Genomic DNA, 20,302 nt, shown 5'->3' on the forward strand with positions numbered 1-20,302 from the left:
TAATATCGAAATGACACCCAGCTCTATCTCTTAATCGACAGCTACCACTAGAGTCCTACTTGTCCTCGGATTGTGAAAATCCTCTGAAAGCCAAAGCTTGAACTTCTGTAACTTGTTCCTTGCAGGCCTATCCTTGTCCATGACCCAGAAATTGCAGCTGGTACAAAATGCAGCTACTAGGGTCCTCACTGGATCATCTTAGTGAGCCCATATCTAGCCAATGCTGAGGCAGCTTCATTGGATGCCGGTTGCAGCTCAGATCAGGTTCAAGGTTTTGGTATTAACCTTTAAGGCCATCTACATCTTTGGGACCACCAATCTCCTTATGCCCCTCTCCGGGCTTTATGCTTGGCATGTGTAAATCTGTTTGAGATTCTGGCCCCAACCTGGTGGAGTGGGCCCTGACAGAACTATCAAAGTTCTATAGGGCCTGTAAAGCCATGTCTCTTCCTCCAGGTCTTTGGCTGAGGACAGGCTGTATAAGAACTGGGCCCCTCCTTAGTTACCATGCACTATCTGGAACATCAGGCTGTTGAGCAGCCCTCCTGAGGTAGTTTAATAAGTCTGTGAGCAGGGGATTTTGTCACCATTGAAGAAGGGGGGACAATGAGGTTTTAATGGGGTTGTTTTGATGTTTTATGGGATTTTTAGAATGACTGTGACCCACCATGAGCTACTATGTAAGAGTGGAAGGATAGAAAGCAAAGCTAGTCAGGGGGGCGAGGGAGTACAATAACTAGCCACGTCAGTGATGATAACAGTGTAGTGGAGTAACTTCTTAGGGGGAAGAAGCTAGGGTGAAGTTCTCCTCTAGCTCCAGGTTGGGGAAATACCTGGAGAACTTGGGGGTGTAGCTGGGAGTACGCAGAATTTGGGGAAGGGAGGAATCCCAATGGAGTATAATGCTATGGAGTACACCTTTCAAAGCAGCATTTTTCTCCAGAGGAACTGATTTCTGTAACTATATGAGCTATAAAACTGGGGAATCTGAGGTCCCACTGGTTTCCCTGACTCCAACTCACATGTATACATTTAATTCCATTTCACACTATTCATTAAGGTTATTATGCCAATTGTTACCTAAGGTGTCACAGAATTCATAGTTCAGTGTTCTGTAATTTTTGTTGCAGTTTTTTTGGTAAGAAAATAATTTAAGCGGTAAGAAAATAATTTAATAAGCATCATTTCTCTCACCCATGAGTAGAATGATTGGCTCAACATGGCATTGACTAGCTTTTGCATGAAGCTATACTGAGCAGAAGTGGAGGAAATTGTATAACTGTATATCTTGAACTGAATATGGAAAACCAAGAATGTAAGCCTGGCTACCAAATATAGATTAGTTAGATCTTTCATATTTCCAATAGCCAGTTATGGCTGTGAATGTTGGACGATGAAAAACCTGGACAAGAGAACAATTGATTTGTTTGAACTCTGGTGCTGGAGAAGGCTTTTGGCAGGTTCCATGGACAGCAAAAGTCACAAACAAGGAAATATTACAGCACATAAATCACAATACTCTGGATCACTTACTTTGGCCATGTCATGCAATTCAACTCAATGGAGAAAGCAATGATGCTAGAATTGGTCAGTGGAAAAAAAGGAAACCAGACTGACAAAGGATATGATTGAGGTGGACACTGGCTAGACCACTGCATGGCTGAGGGAAGCAGTGCAGGATTGGGGATCATGGCAGCAGCTGTGGGATCGCCAAGAATCAGGCATGACTGAATGGCTGACAACAACAATATATCTCATAATCCTTACGGGTGGAATATGACATTTATACTATTACTGAGATTCACTCATCATTCCATTCAGACTATACTTTGTTAATTAATGATACCCATTTAACAATTGTAATTTTTTTCTTAAATATTCAAAAATAAATCTAAAACATTCTGTGTGTACATATTCTTACACTGCTTCCCCTTCCCTCATTCATTATTTCTGTTAAAAAGCAATAACATAAAAAGATGGTTTAAATCCTGCTTGAAAGAGGAGAAGCTGTGTAATTTGTTAAAGTTTACCCTTGACCATCTTGCCTGACTGGCTCAGTATTCATTTTGCTTGTCCCTCTCCCCATCACCCAACAAGAAGAAATATCCACCAAAGAGGTACATTCCTGAGTTGTCCAGATCCTACCAGGATGGGGATCTGGGGGAGCTCCATGATGGCTATAGTGCTACAGCCTCATCTGTTTACCTATATATTTAGCTTCCAAATCTGGCCTTATTAATTTATATTAACTAGATTTACATGTACTCACACTGCTGCTTTAATGTGATTCACTCCATCACTCTAGAAGGTCATGGCATAGTAAAAAATAATAGAAGAACGTTTGGAATTGAAGCCCATTGAAAGAGACAAGAAAATATTTCTCATATATTTGCATGGGAAGATCACCCTGACAATTTACTCTAGAGGCATTTAGACATGACATTCCTCTCAGTGCTAACAGGGGAGTTAGAAATGCTTTACAAATATATTGTAGAATGCAGGCTACCATGTGAGAGCCAGTCATAGCTATGCAGTAAATTAAAGGTGCATTAGAACTGTAGTGTTAATATTGTAAATTGTTGAATTGAAATTCCACCATTCACAATTCCTCCTCTAAAATACACTATATTTTGTAGTTAAACACTGTAGTAACTGGGAGGGGGAGAGCATAAATGTTAAAATTAAAATTTTGTAATAACCAAACTATGTGGACATTTTGTGGAATAAGCAGGAATTTTTAGGAAAGTGAAATTGTACATTTACTGCTATTTTCTTTAAACAAACAAACCTTGAGCTTACAAATTTATCACCTGGAAAGTTTTAGCAAGATGATCATGACAACCTGGCAGTTACAGTGTGACATAAATCCAACTTTATGTTGTCATTAAACAGTCAATTTTAAAATACACATTAAGTAATAAACTACAATAATCAAATACACTAAAATGAAAAAGGGATTTTTTAGCCTTTCTCATAGCAAAATCTTCTAAAAGTTCATCAAAATTCGTATGTCTAAGTTTGTCACTTTCAATGTACAAAATGCTAAGTATGAACAACCTCCTTTGAAACATTGGAGCCCTTAATTAATGTTTCTTTTGTATATTAAAAAGACTTCTCTCGCAAACAGTTAGTAACCATTAAGCAATAGCCACAAGATTGCTTCCACATTAGGAAAGGCCATCTGAATTTTTTTCTTGTATATAATTTGATAAAAGTCTGTATGAGTACACTTCTGTAGGCTTATGGCTCTGTCTCACATACCAGTGATAGTGCAAAAGTTCATCAGTAATTTTCAGGTAATCATCTTAGGGATATGGAAAACATTTGTATGCAGTAGCTCTTCTTAAATTGGCTTGAAGTGCATCAGTACAGGAATAAAGGATCTTGAAGAGAGTTCATCCAAAGCATAATTGCACTGTAACTTTCCAAAATAGTTTTCTGTGGCTCTTCAATGTTCCACTCACCTAGTGTTTGACAAATATCTAGGCACATTTAACTTTGGTTGCAAAAATGATTTTAGAATTGCCCATTTCTTTGTGGAGGATGAAAAGAACGTATACATTTCATTGATAATACCAAAACAGTTCACCGCATCAAGGAAGCATTCAACAACCAAACAGTCCACCAAATTTAAAGAGTGGCCAGTGGATGGAATAAATCATTGAAGGGTTGTTTAGAGCAGTGTGTTATGGCAACATGTGTAAGGAAGGCCTCTGACAGTGTCAAAAATATTATACACCTTGACATGAGGCTCCCTAGATTTTGAGGCCCTATGTTTCAGCGTCCTGGTAAATCTAGCTCTAACCAGATCACAGGGAGCAGCCCTAGTCCTGGTCAAGCAAAAATAATGAACTGGGAGGGGTGGGTCCCAGTGAAGAAACAAATATAGAAAAATACAGACACACTGGGAAACCGATATGGCAATAAAATATCCAAATTGTACTATATAGAGTGTTCTCTCTTCAGTAATTCTTTTATTCTTATTATTTCACACAAGTCTTGTGAAAGTATTCTTGTGAAATACTTGTGAAAGTATTCTTATGGTTTTAGATTTTAAGTTTATTATGTTAATGAAGTAAAGATGGCATGAATTTTGCAACAGCTCACAGTGGAGGGGGGGGGGGGAGAAGAATCCCAGTAATCGCAGCCTATTGAAATAGGGTTGTCTATTGGGATATTTACATCAATCCCCTCACACTCCCCTAACCTACTGTTTTCCTAAGGTGACACAGGATACCTGCTCGATTCATGCCTATCTATCAGCTCCTGAGTGTTATAAACCTGAACATATACCGTAGCTATCACAGTTCTTGTCCTTCAGTAGGCCAAGCCTAACCACCAAACTAATCTTCTTCCATGTAGTTTACCCATTTCTCTATCACAACCTTAGGCTCTGAGATACTGATAGACTTCCCTGTTTAACTCTCTGCTCCAAACCACACCCCCATCCCCACCCACACACAGAAGTTCCACAGGCTCACACTGGTGGATGTCACTTATCATCTGCTTACCCCACTTGTGTAGACAGGGATTGTATGAAATGTCTGGAAAGCAGAATTAGAGGTTCTCTGTCTCAGCCTTCTCCTGAACAAAGAATTTGGAGGGCAATGGATTAGAAACTCCATTAGAAATTCTGAGCTCAGCTGGAAGTGGGTGTCTAATGGCTGTGTTTGTGAAAGGCTGAGACAGAGTAAAATTAGAGATCAAAGCCTTAATGATCCAGTTTCATTTCCTTGTGTTAGTTTCCCTCCCCCATTTCCACACAGCTTAATTAGCAATCCCTTGTTGTCCCAGTTTTTTATGTTCCCCCCATTCTTTCTCAAGTCCCTTCTTTTCAGAAATAGCATGGTTACATTTTTCCTCCATATCTGAAAAGTCTGTGCTATTCCATGGAATGCTGCCAATCAGTGGCCTCTCCCATAGGCTCATGTTCTGATGGTCCCCTTGCCATGAATGAAAGCATCATAATGTTAAATCAGGCCATAATAAGAACAACAACATTTACATGGAGGTCAGTCCACTTATGTTGTGCCATGGGGTCATGTTCTGTGGCAAATCTCCCCCAAAGAGGCAAACTCAGTTTTGGCTAAAAAACTCAGCAGTTTATTTTAGAAGAGTACAGATTAAAGCAATAGGGATCGAAAAGCAATTATAGAGGTAAATCCCCACCCCATTGTACACAATTCACTTTTTATTTTCAAGAAGCCAAATTGTTATTGTCTCCTGCTTGTTCCCTGTGATTGGTTTCCTCTTTCTGGTTGTGTTGTGATTGAGGCACAGGCTGACAACAACCACAATTTTGAAAACTGTTCCATGAGTCATAGGGGAATTTTCTATCCACTGTACATTGAACCACTTCAGCAAAACAAACTGCTCCCTCCAGTCTTTACTGCCCATAATGACCCAACAACCACAATACCCGCTGACTTCCAAAGCTGAAAATCAGGTAGATTAATGAAAAAATGTTTCGAAAGCCTCAAAAGCCAATGAAAACAACCACTCATGTGGGAAAGATGCCACCCAATCACAAGGTCATACAAGCTAATTCACAGTTGAGACAATGTGATGTAGTGTTTACAGTGTCAGATTGGGATCTGGGAGAACCAGGTTTGATTCCCTATTCTGCCATGGAAGCAGAGTGTCCTTGGGTTAGTCCTCAGATAAGTCACAAACTCTCAGCCTAACCTGTTGCTGTGAAGACAAAAAAGAAAAGAGAATGATGTAGTACATGTTGGGGCTCCATTGGAAGAATTGTGAAATATAAATGAAATAAAGAAGCAAATATGATGGGAGTCAACTTCAGATCCCCTCCTGCAACTAGCCTGTTGATGTGAAATGGCTCCAATAGATTTCAGCACCCAGACAGCTCCTTGTTCGTAAGTGGTGAACAGGCTGTGAACTAAACTGGGAGCTGTTCTGGAATCCCAATTATAAAAAGGGTTGTTTTTTTTTTAAGTTGAATCATCCCTTAAATAGTATATCATATGAGGCATTAATATCAACAAAAACATTCACACAACAATAGATTCCATCAAATTTAACAAACACGTCAATCACATTGACTTGATGTCAAATTTGGGATGCAAAACAAATCAGGATACTCTACAGTTGTTTGCAGCATTCTGTGATATGTGCTAATGCAGTGAGCCTGCAGTTTCTCTGAGGATTAGGTTCTACCATCTCAGCAGCATACTTGTTTGTGCCATTCTAGTGAATTAAAGCTACATCATCTGTTCTTCTGCACACTGCCCACATAGGATGAATTATTTTTTAAATGCAACTTTAAATTCTGATTTGAATTCCTAGAGGCTAATATATACATTTCTAAAAAAAATGTGCTTTCTGCTTTGGTATCCTTTCTGCTTGCTTGAGTTGTCATCTTTCTTCCTGGATTAATTCTATGGCAGATCCCATGCAACAGGATCACATAATGGATGAGATGAGAGCATGATACCGTATAACCAATCAGATTGGTCTGCATCAAGATGCCACTGAAAACAAGTAAGGACCTAGAGAGTGAAAAAAAATTAATGACTAAGTAAGAATTATAACGATTACAATAATTTAAAGTAATTTTTCAGCCCTGCTGCCCTTCCTCAGGAGCTCCTTGAAGCAGGGTTCTGTGTTTCTTTGAAGCAGTCTTGCAGTCTCCTTGTGAGTTTTTAAAGAGCTGGCTCGTATCCTGCCCTCTCACCTCCAGTGGTGCACCACTTCTGGCTCAGTCATTTTAAAATCCCATTAAGCTGCAAAGGGCCTCCATTAGCTGGCAGAGCTTCATGCATTCTTTTTCATAGAATTATAATAGAGTTGGAAGGGACCTCCTGGTCATCTAGTCCAACCCCCTGCACTATGCAGGACACTCACAAACTTATCGCTCATCCACTGTAACCTGCCACCCCCTTGAACCTTCACAGAATCAGTCTCTCTGTCAGATGGCTAACTGGCTTATGTTTAAAAATTTCCAATGATGGAGAACCCACCAACTCCCAAGGAAGCCTGTTCCACTGAGAAGCCACTCTGACTGTCAGGAACATCTTCTGGATGAAGAAGGTTGATCTCATATTCTGTGTCCTAAGATCTTGCAGTTCTTGTAGCTCTACTAAAATAAGGCTGAGAAAACTAATGGTATGATATCCTGGGATGCAGCTGGTACAGTATCAATAGCCTTCTTTTCTCCTGACCCTCCCATTTGTTGGCCATTGACCCATTATGCACAGGGGGAATAACGCACATTTGGGGTGGAATGGCGGTGACTAAAATCACCGATAACGCACGGTGCCGGCTGCAACCGGCCGCAGCTTCGGTGCATGCTGCTGAAAAAGCCGCGTTAGCGAAACTCAGAAGAAAGCGCAGCTTCCGGGTGACCAGGGCGCAACCAGAAGCGGCGCCGGGATCGCCACGTGCATAATCGGTTACTCTGGGTTTTGCCACCGTCACACCCCGTCCCGTGCATAACCGGTATGCTTCGCGTCTTCCCCCTCCGCGTTTTCCATGTGACCCGAAATCGCCGTTACGGCGGATGTGCATAATGGGCCATTGGCCAGCATGCATGAGGTACAACATTCTGGCACTTACCAAAAGGGAAATAACTATATTGTTGTCCTTATACATAGCAGTCATCCAGGGCCAGTTAAAGGTTTTTATGGGCCCTGAGCAAGAGACCAGGCATTCTTTCCCACTTTGTAGCCCTGTTGGGAAGAAAGACAGGGTTTTAATGAAATAAATATAGCTTAGAAAAAACTACAGTGACTTGTTCAAGATTACACAGAGAGCCTAGATTAAGGCCAAATGATGGATTAAAAAAAAAACCTAGCCTCAAAAGACCATACCTAACACTATCATCAAGTGGTTCTCTCACTAATTATTTTTCAGTTCCAATTAGTACATGCTAAACCAGTGCAAAGGCCAGGCAAGGTTTTGTGACAACATGGTAAAGAATGTGATTGCATAGTGTTTGTTTACACTTAGAATTTAAAGATAAGTTCTCATGCTAGTTCATTAAAAATAATAATAGACACATTAGAAAAACAGCTAATTTATTCTGCCTAAAAGAAGAATTTTTATACCCTGCTTTTCATTACCTGAAGGAATCTCAAAACAGTTTACATTTCCCATCACTTCCTCCCCCATATCAGACATCCTGGGAGGTAGGTGGGACTGAGGGATCTCTGACAGAACTGCTCTGTGAGGACAGTTTTAATAGAACCGTGACTGATCGAAGGTAAACCAGTAAATGGAATGAACCGTTTGTATTTTCTGTACATGGCCTCAGATAGTAGCTATAAGGTCACAACAAAATCCTTGTCCCAAGTTCTAATCACAGGGACTGTGTAAACTGAACAAGGAAAAATGACCAAAGCCCTTCATGGATATAAAAAAGACATTAAAACCAACTGCCTATCTCTCATCAATTGACATTAATAAGCACAGAAGAACGTTTGCACTAGCAAGGTGCTCGGCCATGCCAACAGCATTTCTGGAGGGAAAATATAAAAGAACTCCAGCCTCAGAGAGATTGTGCAGCTGCCCATTAAGGGAGGTGGAAACAATGGGACACATCGTCTTCTACTGTCCTTCGCCTTCCACAGCCCTCAGTAAGTTTTATCCAGCCATTTCTGGACAGGAAGCCATACCAAACAGAAGCAGATGGGTCCAAAGAATTACTCAAGGAAGAAAAGCCTCAAGTTTCATTCCAGTTAGTGAAATTCTGTGCCCACATGATTCAAGCCCACCAGAATGATAAACACTTACAACCACTATCACCACATCCTTTTAGCTAATTTCATTGAAAATTTTATGCAATGTAGTACCAGACATGTAAAAAAATGGAGATCTTATAGTGATTTGTTTAATATGTTCTTTAATTAGTATAAACTAGTCCTGATGCATCACATTATAGATATTACAGAAGGAACAGTAAACAAACATCTCAGACTTCACGTTTTTGTGCTTAGACATACCCACTACCATGCAATATATGAATTCCAGTTCTGACCCCCCCCACAGAATATCTTATGCGAAGTTGCTCCAAATCATTGTGTTATAAAGACATTTGTTGAATTTTCTTTTGACAAAAAATGCAAATACAAGACAGTAATTTTGACCAGTGGTCCCCAACCTGCGGCCCGGTCCCGGGCCGCAAAGGCCTTGGTGCCGGGCTGCGGCTCCTTCTTCCCTCCCCCCCTGAAGCGAGAAGCTTGCCAGGCCGCGAGCAAATTGGCCGCCAAAGCGGCCGATTAGCTTGCAGCCCGGCAAGCTTCTTATTTCGGGAGGGGAGGGAAGAGAAGCTTGCCGAGCCGCAAGCTAATTGGCCGCTTAAGCTTTAGCGGCCGATTTGCTGGCGGCCCGGAGGGGCTGGGAGGGGGAGCCGCGGCCGCTGGCATGGCAGCGCAAACGCGCGTGCGCGGACTGCTGTGCACACGCGTTTGCGCCCCTGCCAGGCGCAAATGCACATACGCGGCAGTCCGCGCATGCGAGTTTGCGCCGGGGCTGCTGCGCGTGCGCAGGCCCCCGGGCCGCCCTCTCCTCCCACTACGCCACTGCGGTCCGCAGCGGGCAAAAGCTTGCGGACCGCTGCTTTTGACACATCCACATTGTCCTTAACTTGAGATGATGATATCAATTAAGTCGTGTCCGACCCTCAGCGATTCTACAGGAAAGTTTTCATCAAGTCAATTCTAGTTAAGTATACTGGACATGGCAGCCAAAAGGTTTAAGGTGCTGTGTTCAATCAGGCCAACATTCCTCTGACTTATTTTATATCCCAAACATTTAGTGATGGTCTGAACACTACTAAAAGCTTTGTGATTCATAGGAAGACTATTATGTTGGTTTCTGAAAGAAGCATGGGGAATACTTGAGAATAATAATAATAAGAAGAAGAAGAAGAAGGAGGAGGAGGAGGAGGAGGAGGAGGAGGAAGAAGAAGGAAGAAGGCTGCTGCTGCTGCTGCGGCTGCTGCTGTTGCTGCTGCTTTTCTCTACCTGAAGGAGTCTCAGAGCAGCTTACATTTGCCTTCCCATTCCTCCCCCTACAACAGACACCCTGTGAGGTGGGTGAGGCTGAGGGAGCCCTGATATTACTGTTCGGTCAGAACAGCTTTATCAATGCTGTGGCGAGGCCAAGGTCACCCAGCTGGCTACATGTGGGGGAGCGCAGAATCAAACCCAGCTCACTAGATTAGAAGTCCACACACCTAACCACTACACCAAGATGGCTCTCAGCTGATGCATAACTGCACCAAGCTGATGATCTGCCTGTTGCTTCTACTGTGGCTGGATGTGGTATTTTTCCTTTTATGGGATTCCCTAACCCACTCGCACCTGAGCTGTCCCCGATCCCCTTTTACCTGCTTCGCTTGGGAGATTATAAAATGAAAGGAAAGCCTTTCCTCCCTGTCCTATCCTTCTCTTACTGCTCAAGCCTTGCCTTCTTACTGCATCCCTCCCTGCTGCTGCCTGGCTCCCAGCCTGGTTCCCAGCTGTGTTGAAGAGGTCTGGCTAGTCCCAGATGCCATCCTCTCCCAGCTTTCCCTGCATTTCTGCTAGGAATACTGGTCCCCAGGTAAAACATGGGGATCCCTTGGAATTATAGCTTGTCTCTAGACTAAAGAAATCAGTTCTCTTGGAGAAAATGGCTGTTTTGGAGGATGGACTCCATAGTATTTTACTCCACTCAGGATCTTCCCCACCCCTGCCCACAACCAACTCCACCCCCCAAAATTTCCAGGTATTTTCCAACCCAGAACTGGCAATCCTATTTCTGGTTGTCCTCAGCTCAGGTCACCAGGGCAGGGTTGAGTCAAGGCTCCCAACACAATGCCACACTGGAAATATTCATTATAGCCAGATGATTTGTGAAGTGAATGGCACACAGAATGCTTTGACTAGCTCAATAAAATACATTTTTTCTAGATATTTCCTAGTCAGGCCAGCTACATTATCTGTATGCCAAACCAGGCATTAGCAGAATCCCAAAGCCCATTTTTTTCCAGCCAGGGAGATATACAAATATGAAGGAGAGAGCCCACCCACACATAAAATCCAATAAAACTCATAAAATATATATTCCTGCTATAAAAATCATATAAAACCAGCATCAAAGAAGGGATGATTGGCAGAATGAGTTCATGAATGTTTGGCAGAATAAAGTTTTGCACATTTTCTAAAGTTCAATGAAGACATAAACTGTGTGTCCCATAATCATAGAGCATCATGTTATTCTGTGTGTTTTAGCGTGATTCTGTCAGCATTCATAATAGCAAACTACTTGTCAACGTTTCCCTGATTCGTTCTGATTGTACGTATTGTTCTGCTGTCGCAAAAAAGACCCTGTAACAATATACTCTTTTGTTAAGATAACTGAGATTACTCTGGGTTAGGACCAGTCAAATCACAGCAACAAGCCCCCAATTTATATGTCAGCTAGGGCTAGTATCACCCCCATACCTCCTCTCTCCTCCTTTCCCAATAAATTGAAGAACTAGGCAGTTGATGACTCAATTTTTGCTTTTAGATTTTAATTGTATTTAACTTAGTAATCTTTTATATTTGTTCCTTTTATTTTATCTTTATATGTGATTTTATTGTAATTGGCCCTGAGTCTCAGGAGAAAGGGCAGAAAACAAGTATAATTATAATTAATTAATTAAATAAAATATAGCTGAATAGACTTTTATAATAAAGAAAACATAGGAAAAGAAGAAGAGTTGGTTCTTATATGCCACTTTTCTCTACCCGAAGGAGGCTCAAAGCGGCTTACAGTCGCCTTCCCTTTCCTCTTCCCACAACAGATACCCTGTGAGGTGGGTGAGGCTGAGAATGCCCTGATATCACTGCTCAGTTAGAACAGTTTTATCAGTGCTGTAGTGAGCCCAAGGTCACCCAGCTGGCTGCATGTGGGGGAGCGCAGAATCGAATCCAGTGTGCCAGATTAGAAGTCCACACACCGAACCACTACACCAAACTGGCTCTCCCAGTTTGGTTTAAGAACAATAGGTTTAAAAGTTTTATGAATAATAGAATTACAGTGTGGGTTTGAAGCACACAAAAACAACATAGCTAATTTCCTAGATATACTCACTCAAGGTTCTTATAACATGAACTTAGATTCTTGATGTATTGGCAGACTGAGTTCAAAGTTAAGTGGCATAAATCAATGCCATGGTAAGATATTTGTCCCTATTGAATTTCATTTTATTCAGTTTAGCCCAGTTCTTGAGCCTATCAAGATCATCCTGTATTCTGATTCTGTCTTTGATTGTGTTTGCTACCCCTCTCCGTTTAGTATCATCTGCCAATTTAATAAGTGCCCCCTATAATCCCTCATCCAAATAATTTATAAATATGTTGAAAAACACAGACCCTAGGACAGATCCCTGGGGCACTCCACTTGTCACTCTTCTCCAAGAGGATGCTGAACCATGTCAACCAGTTATCGATCTACCTGTCAGAATTAGGATCCTGGCCTCGAATGCTTAACAGGCAGTGCAGGCAGTGCTACTCTCACAAACTGATGATACTTGGTATTTACTGAGCTGAGAACAGATAAAAAATATTGAACATGAATTTTTTTTTTAAAGAAGCCTCATTCACTTGACATTACATTTGAAACATATCTCTCCACTGCTAACATCTAAAATCATGGACATATGAATTTGTTTTTGATTGAGAAAAATCACATAAGTTCTGGGACTCAGAAGAAATATAGATGTGGAATGTTCCTATAAAGCAGGGGTAGTCAAACTGCGGCCCTCCAGATGTCCATGGACTACAATTCCCACGGAATTGTAGTCCGTGGACATCTGGAGGGCCGCAGTTTGACTACCCCTGCTATAAAGAGCCAGTAGTTGTGACTATCAATTATTTGCAAAATTTGAATATGAACAAGCAGCTTCATACCAGACACTTGTATTGGATGAAACAGGAAACTGTCAAATCCAGAGCTAGAAAGAATTTAAATCACATATTCTCCTAATTGCTTCATATTCATTATTAAGATGGCAGCAAAATGAACACATTGAACAAATTCAAAATATTTTGACAGCACAAATCTAAAAAGATAAATTTTGAAACCTGTTCAGATTTTACTAACTCTGTAAAAGATATATATATAACCACTACGCCAAACTGGCTCTCCCAGTTTGGTTTAAGAACAATAGGTTTAAAAGTTTTAAGAATAATAGAATTACAGTGTGGGTTTGAAGCACACAAAAACAACATAGCTAATTTCCTAGATATACTCACTCAAGGTTCTTATAACATGAACTTAGGTTCTTGATGTATTGGCAGACTGAGTTCAAAGTTAAGTGGCATAAATCAATGCCATGGTAAGATATTTGTCCCTATTGAATTTCATTTTATTCAGTTTAGCCCAGTTCTTGAGCCTATCAAGATCATCTTGTATTCTGATTCTGTCTTTGATTGTGTTTGCTACCCCTCTCCGTTTAGTATCATCTGCCAATTTAATAAGTGCCCCCAATTTAATAAGAAAGTGCTCAAAGAACTTTCTGGAGAACTGCATTATTTATTTACTAGGAAAATAAGCCCATTTTATATGTAAATAAAATGGGCGCTAGCAGGGGAAACTGAGGGGCGCGGGAGCCTTGGCAGCGGGGTGTGGTTGGTGGGGCTGCGGCTTTCCTTGTCTGGGTGGGAGACTGACCTTTCGGAGGCTTTTTGGGAGTGGTGGTGGTCCTCATCGCGCGTCGCCAGTGGCCTGGCCAGTCCAGGGGGCCGGGAGGGCGTCGGGGCGATGGCGGCCATCAGGAGGCGAGGTCGGCGGCGGCGGCGAAGGCAGGTCGGCGGTCAGTTCCCGCCCCCCCCCACCCGAGGCTCTCTGGAGCCTTTCCTCGGCCGGCGGAGCGGCCTCGCAGCGTCTACGACGCTGGGAGGCCGCTCCGGCAGCCGAGGGAAGGCTTCCCGACCCCCCCCCCACCCGAGGCTCTCTGGAGCCTTCCCTCGGCCGGCGGAGTGGCCTCGCAGCGTCTACGACGCTGGGAGGCCGCTCCGGCAGCCGAGGGAAGGCTTCCCGACCCCCCCCCACCCGAGGCTCTCTGGAGCCTTCCCTCGGCCGGTGGAGCGTCCTCGCAGCGTCTACGATGCTGCGAGGCCACTCCGCCGGCCGAGGGAAGGCTTCCCGCCCCCCCCACCCAAGGCTCTCTGGAGCCTTCTGTCAGCTGGCGGAGCGGCCTCGCAGCGTCGAAGACGCTGCGAGGCCGCTCCGCCGGCCGACAGAAGGCTTCCCGGCCCACCCCCCAGCCGAGGCTCTCTGGAGCCTTCTGCCGGCCGGCAGAGCAGCCTCGCAGCGTCGAAGACACTGCGAGGCCGCTCCGCCATATTCCCTGGGCGGGTGAAGCAGCCAATGGGCGGGTGAAGCAGCCATTGGCTGCTTGGGGCGGGATTGACACTCGGAGGGGCCAATCAGGAGCCACTTCGCGGCTCCTGATTGGCCCCTCCGAGTTTTTATCCCGGACCGGTCCCGTCCTAACTCCTCCCCACTACCCCTTACTCCTTTATACAGTCCGTTGCGCCCGTGGCGCCACGGGCTGTTTACAGATTTGTTTGGATTTTTATACTGCCCATTCTTTACGGCACTGGGCGCTTCTGTTATTTAATGGAAATGTTTACCAATTGCAAAGACACTCTCTATTTACAGTTACTCCCTATAAAATGTCACATAACTACCACTAACGACTATCCCTTCATTTAGTCTTTCTTTGGAGGAAGCAATACCAACACACTCCTTTCCTTTTAGTACACATTCCCTTTAATATCAGATAAAAGCGGGGGAAAGGAATGGATTGAGTCACTCTGAGAGAAAATAGCAACCTTCCTTCTCTCTATGGTGTCTTAGATTCTGGGTTTAGCCCAGGCTATCTCTTTTTCAAAATGCATACCCAGCAGAGTATGAGCTCATGTGATGTGTGTAACTCCTTATGTGCTAAATAAAATAGCAATTCAAACTGTTCATATAGCTGGCCAGGAAACCTGATGGTAAACCTGGAGTTGATAAAAGCTTTGTTTCCTATCTAATTAGCAAGCAGAGATTTTTAAAAGATTTGAGAACTTGCTTTCAGATTCCTCTCCATTTTTGCAACACAGTTACCTGCTGTACATTTATGTAACTGGCTGTGCCATCACAATTGCCAGGGTAAGCAGCAGAGGCATAAAGCTCCATTGTGCGGCAGTGTTTAGTGACCTTGTCTGCCCTGAAGAAAGATTTCAGATAGAAATAGTCTTGTACTCCTTGAACCACCTTTTCAGAGAAAATGTAGTTCAAAGAGACACTAAAGGTGTTTTTTTTTTTTTTAAGTCTGACAGGAATTTTAACACTGGTTAACTTCTGTTTTAATGGTATACATAGACAGAAATAGGAGTAGCTATTAAAGTTAGTAGGTTCGCCAAGTGGAAGTGGACTGGTGGGGGGGCATTTGGGGGTGTGGTCAAGAGCTCCACAGTATGCTGATGTCACAGAGAAATGTTCAGAACTTCATAGATGACTCTTTGTTTTTTTGCCAAAACTCTGTGGTAGACTTTTGCCCCCAAACCAGAGTGGGCATCATGCCCTGCACCCACTCTTTCCCCCATCCGAAATGTGTAGAGCTGGTGTTTGCAGCTCTGCCACTGAAACCACCTGCCACTGTCATGCACACCCACTCCCTGCCCCCTCACCAGAAACTTGTAGAGCTGCTAACCGGCTGTACAATTTTGTGGGGGAGGGAGTGGGCATTCATGATGGCAGTGGATGGTGTGCATCTGTAGTGGAGTCTCAAACACCAGCTCAATGAGTTTGGGGCGGGGGGGATCAGGCACTGCTTGCAGCAAAGCGACAAATGCTGATTTGCAAGTTTTGAGTGGTAAAGAAACACATTTATAAGGCAGATACTTTAAAAGTTCTGTCCCTTTAACAATGACCTTTCACTTGCAGATTAAGCTGCTGTTTCCTGGGAAGTGTAAATAAATGCAAGACTATGAAATTGTCACTTCATACTACGCAGAAAGGATTAATATACAGGAGAATGATTCATGTTGTATTAAAAGGTACCTTTGTTATCGGGGGGGAAAAGTGAGCTTGCTTACGCAATTGTTAAGCTAGTGACAGGTTTCAAAGATGTTGCTTTGATAGCCTGCGGCCTTTTCATAGCCATAAAGTTGTCTGTCAGAATATTCCAGTTTCCTAAAAATGAGAGCTTACTGTTAATTTTGATTACGAAATCAGCTGTTGTGGAGTTTTAATAAATCAAATTGTATGAAACTGCATTCAAAGGAAATTATGTTAGAGATTTTTACTTGCACACCTCAGGGTATTAAACCAGTTAGAAAATTGAACATATATAATAATGCATGTCACATCTACGTATCTTTAGAGGGGTTGTGGTAGAGCATTGCAGATGGTGCCAGGTTCAATCCCTGGCATCTCCGTTTAAAAGGCCCGGGTTGTAGGTGACATCAAAGTACTCTGTCTAATACCTTGGAGAGCAGCTGCAAGTTAGACTAAGCAAGTTAGACTAAGCTTTGATAGATGAAAGGGTTGATTCAGAATAAAGTAGCTTCATGTATGTGTGGGTTCAGTCTGAGACACAACAATTCCATTGTCAGACCAGACTCTCCTAGTGCAAGAAGGGGAGGGTCTGTAGCTCAGTGGTAGAGCATCTGCTTGGCATGCAGAAGGTCCCATGTTGAATCCCTGGTACACCCAGACAAAGAATATGGCAGCAGGTGGTGTGAAAGACTCCAGAGTGCTGCTGCCAGTCTAAGAGTCAGGTTGGTGTAGTGATTAGGAGCGTGGACTTCTAATCTGATGAGCCAGGTTCGATTCCTCATTCCCCCACCAGCTGGGTGATCTTGGGCTCGCCACAACACTGAGAAAACTGCTCTGACTGAGCAGTAATATCAGGACTCTCTCTGCCTCACCCACCACAGGGTGTCTGTTGCAGGTAGAGGAGAGGAAAGGGAAGGCAATTGTAAGATGTTTTGAGACTCCTTCGGGTAGAGAAAAGTGGCATATAAGAACCAGGTCTGAGAAGGAGGAGGAAGAGGAGGAGACAAGGCTGACTTGGATGGACTGATTATTTAATTCTGCATAAGGCAGTTTCCTGTGTACATGAGAAAAGAGTTGGCTGAAGAACATGATAACTGATGGTTGATCCTGGGCCCCATAAATACCACACACCAAGGAAGAAAACTGAATTTCCATACTTTTCTCTACCTTAAGGAATTCCTTTTGAGATGGGGGGGAGGGGCAAGGAAGCTTGTAGGCAGACACGGATGTTGGATTTTCGTAGGGCAAACTTTAATAAACTCAGAGACATGATAAGTGTCATACCATGGATGAGAATGCTGGAAGGGAAGGGAGCATGTAAAGGGTGGGCGTTACTCAAACAAGAGCTATTGCATGCTCAATCAATGACTATCCCAGAAAGACAAAAACACTGCAGGAGTTCTAAGAAGCCTATTAGGATGAACAGAGAACTTCAAGAGGAACTAAGAAAGAAAAGGGAAATATTCAGGAAATGGAGGGAAGGACAGAGCTCTAAAGAAGAGTACCTACAGGTTACTAGGCACTGTAGATCAATCATCAGAGAAGCCAAAGCTGAGAGTGAGCTAAGATTGGCCAGGGAAGCCCACTGTAACAAGAAAAGATTTTTTCAGTTATGTGAGGAGCAAACGTAAAGTAAAGGAGGCAATAAGCCCACTGTTGGGTGCAGATGGACAAACTCTAACAGAGGGTGCAGAGAAAAGCAGAAAGGCTCAGCGCCTATTTTACATCTGTTTTTTCCCCACAGGTCAAAGGGTTTAGGCACATCTAGAAATGGCAGTACCCAAGGGATAGTGTCTGGGTGGCAGGCTGACATGGACAGAGAGGTTGTCGAGAGGCATTTAGTAGCACTGGATGAGTTCAAATCCCCTGGGCCAGATGAAACACACCCGAGAGTGCTCAAAGAACTTTCCGGAGAAATTGCAGAACCCTTGTCCATCATCTTCGGGACCTCTTTAAGGACTGGAGATGTCCCTGAGGACTGGAAGAGAACAAACGTTATTCCGATCTTCAAGAAAGGGAGGAAGGATGACCCAGGAAACTGCAGATCAGTGAGTCTGACCTCTGTTGTGGGGAAGATAATGGAGCAGATATTAAAGGGAGCGATCTGCAAACATCTGGAGGACAATTTAGTGATTCAAGGAAGTCAGCATGGATTTGTCTCTAACAGGTCCTGTCAGACCAGTCTGGTTTCCTTTTTTGACCAAGTAACAGGTTTGCTGGATCGTGGAAATTTGGTTGATGCCATTTACTTGGATTTTAGTAAAGCTTTTGATAAGGTTCCCCATGATGTTCTGATGGATAAATTGAAGGACTGCAATCTGGATTTTCAGCTAATTAGGTGGATAGGGAATTGGTTAGAGAACCACACTCAAAGAGTTGTTGTCAATGGTGTTTCATCAGACTGGAGGGAGGTGAGTAGCGGGGTACCTCAGGGCTCAGGGCTCGGCCCGGTACTTTTAAACATATTTATTAATGATCTAGATGAGGGGGTGGAGGGACTACTCATCAAGTTTGCAGATGACACCAAATTGGGAGGACTGGCAAATACTCCCGAAGATAGAGACAGAGTTCAACAAGATCTGAACACAATGGAAAAATGGGCAAATGAGAACAAGATGCAATTTAATAAAGATAAGTGTAAAGTTCTGCATCTTGGTCAGAAAAATGAAAAGCATGCCTACTGGATGGGGGATACGCTTCTAGGTAACACTGCGTGTGAACGACACCTTGGGGTATTTGTGGATTGTAAGCTAAACATGAGCAGACAGTGTGATGCAGTGGTCAAAAAGGCAAATGCCATTTTGGGCTGTATCAACAGGGGCATCACATCAAAATCACAAGATGTCATAGTCCCATTGTATACGGCACTGGTCAGACCACACCTGGAATACTGTGTGCAGTTCTGGAGGCCTCACTTCAAGAAGGACGGAGATAAAGTTGAAAGGGTACAGAGGAGAGAGACGAGGGTGATCTGGGGCCAAGGGACCAAGCCCTATGAAGATAGGTTGAGGTATTTGGGAATGTTCAGCCTGGAGAAAAGGAGGTTGAGAGGAGATATGATAGCCCTCTTTAAGTATTTGAAAGGTTGTCACTTGGAGGAGGGCATGATGCTGTTTCCATTGGCTGCAGAGGAAAGGACACACAGTAATGGGTTTAAACTACAAGTACAATGATATAGGCTAGATATCAGGAAAAAAATTTCACAGTCAGAGTAGTTCAGCTGTGGAATAGGCTGCCTAAGGACGTGGTGAGCTCCCCCTCACTTGCAGTCTTCAAGCAAAGGTTGGTTACACACTTTTTTTGAATGCTTTAGAATGCTTTGGGCTGATCCTGCATTGAGCAGGGGGTTGGACTAGATGGCATGTATGGCCCATTCCAACTCTATGATTCTGTGATTCAAAGCACCTTATCCCCTTCCTTTCTTCTCCCCACAGTAGGCATATTGTGAAGCAGGTGGGGTTGAGAGTGTTCTGAGAGAACTGTGACTGGCCCAAGATCACCCTACAGACTTCGTGTGGAGGAGTGGGGAATCAAACCTGTTTCACTAGATTAAAAACTACCTCTCTCAGACATTATACCACATTAACTTTTGGGGCTTGAGTTTAACAGAGCAACAAGTGTATTGAAAGGACTGTAACAATAGCTTAATCAAACACTCAGCACATTGTACACAAACATCTGAGGAGAAGAGGCTAGAACTTACCTTCTTAAAGCTGTCTACCCAGGTCTGCAGAAAAATATGTGTCGTTCCCCCCCCCCAAAAAAAATAAACTTCAATATGATAAAAGGAGTACCTGTAGCTTTAAGCAACTGATTCCCTTGGTGACTGCTGCTTGGCAACCATGGTGTTCCAGGTTTGGCTCTGTAAATAAAAGGTAGCAAGGAGGGTAAGTACTCTTTTCAGGCCTATTATAGCCTTTGAGGAATAAATCCCTTGGGCCAGGCCTTGCTAGGGTTGCCAGCTCCAGGTTGGGAAATTCCTGGATATTTTGTTGTGGAGTTGAGGACATAATTTGGACACTGGAGAGGCGTCTGCTGGGTACAATGACGGAGTCCATCCTCCAGAGCAGCCATTTTCTCCTGGGAGTCAGATATGTGTCATCTAAAGATCAGTTGTAATTCTAGGAGATTTCAAAGTTCCACCTAGAGGATGGCAACCCTAGACTTTGAAGCAAACACCAGTGATTTGATACCCTCAGCTTGCATGACTGAACTAGGCATAGCTGCTTCAATAGTAGCCAGCCTATGAAAGCCATTGTGG

The 20,302-nt window shown here is 43.3% G+C and overlaps 1 long non-coding RNA gene across 2 annotated transcripts; it reads right to left on the reverse strand.

Annotated features, from left to right (window-relative positions):
• Positions 1 to 5,174: 5,174 nt before the first annotated feature.
• Positions 5,175 to 19,903, reverse strand: LOC143839406 (uncharacterized). 2 transcript variants are annotated; one of them, XR_013231708.1, is made up of 3 exons: positions 19,836 to 19,903; positions 7,576 to 7,688; positions 5,175 to 6,509 (listed from the first exon to the last, which is right to left on the reverse strand). It is a non-coding gene; the product is annotated as an uncharacterized LOC143839406 (long non-coding RNA). The 2 variants fall into 2 exon arrangements; XR_013231703.1 differs by lacking the exon at positions 19,836 to 19,903 and adding an exon at positions 12,363 to 12,380.
• Positions 19,904 to 20,302: the final 399 nt, after the last annotated feature.

The sequence above is a fragment of the Paroedura picta genome, chromosome 1 (genome assembly GCF_049243985.1).
Source record: "Paroedura picta isolate Pp20150507F chromosome 1, Ppicta_v3.0, whole genome shotgun sequence".
NCBI classification, from domain to species: Eukaryota; Metazoa; Chordata; class Lepidosauria; order Squamata; family Gekkonidae; genus Paroedura; species Paroedura picta.